General features: G+C 74.1%; 1 protein-coding gene across 1 annotated transcript in view; it reads left to right on the top strand.

Annotated features, from left to right (window-relative positions):
* LOC104537507 overlaps positions 1-220 on the top strand; it is a 20,386-nt gene that overhangs the window by 7,952 nt on the left and 12,214 nt on the right. The window lies entirely within an intron of this gene.

Genomic DNA, 220 nt, shown 5'->3' with positions numbered 1-220 from the left:
GGCCGCCATTCCGCTGAGGGAGCAGGGGCGCGCTTCCCGCCACCGCCCCCACGTGACAACAGTCTCCCTCACGTGACCGCTGCTGTCCGCTTAGTCCTCTCTCGGGTCGGACCCCCGGGGCGGTGCTTCCACTTCCGGTGTCGCTCGGCTCATCATGGCGGCGCCCACGGAGGCGCCGGAGCGGCGGGCCCTCCGGGGGGGCCTTCTCCCCGAACCCCCC

This window comes from Mesitornis unicolor, unplaced genomic scaffold (genome assembly GCF_000695765.1).
Source record: "Mesitornis unicolor isolate BGI_N332 unplaced genomic scaffold, ASM69576v1 scaffold6143, whole genome shotgun sequence".
NCBI classification, from domain to species: Eukaryota; Metazoa; Chordata; class Aves; order Mesitornithiformes; family Mesitornithidae; genus Mesitornis; species Mesitornis unicolor.
This window is presented reverse-complemented; position numbering and strand designations above follow the sequence as displayed.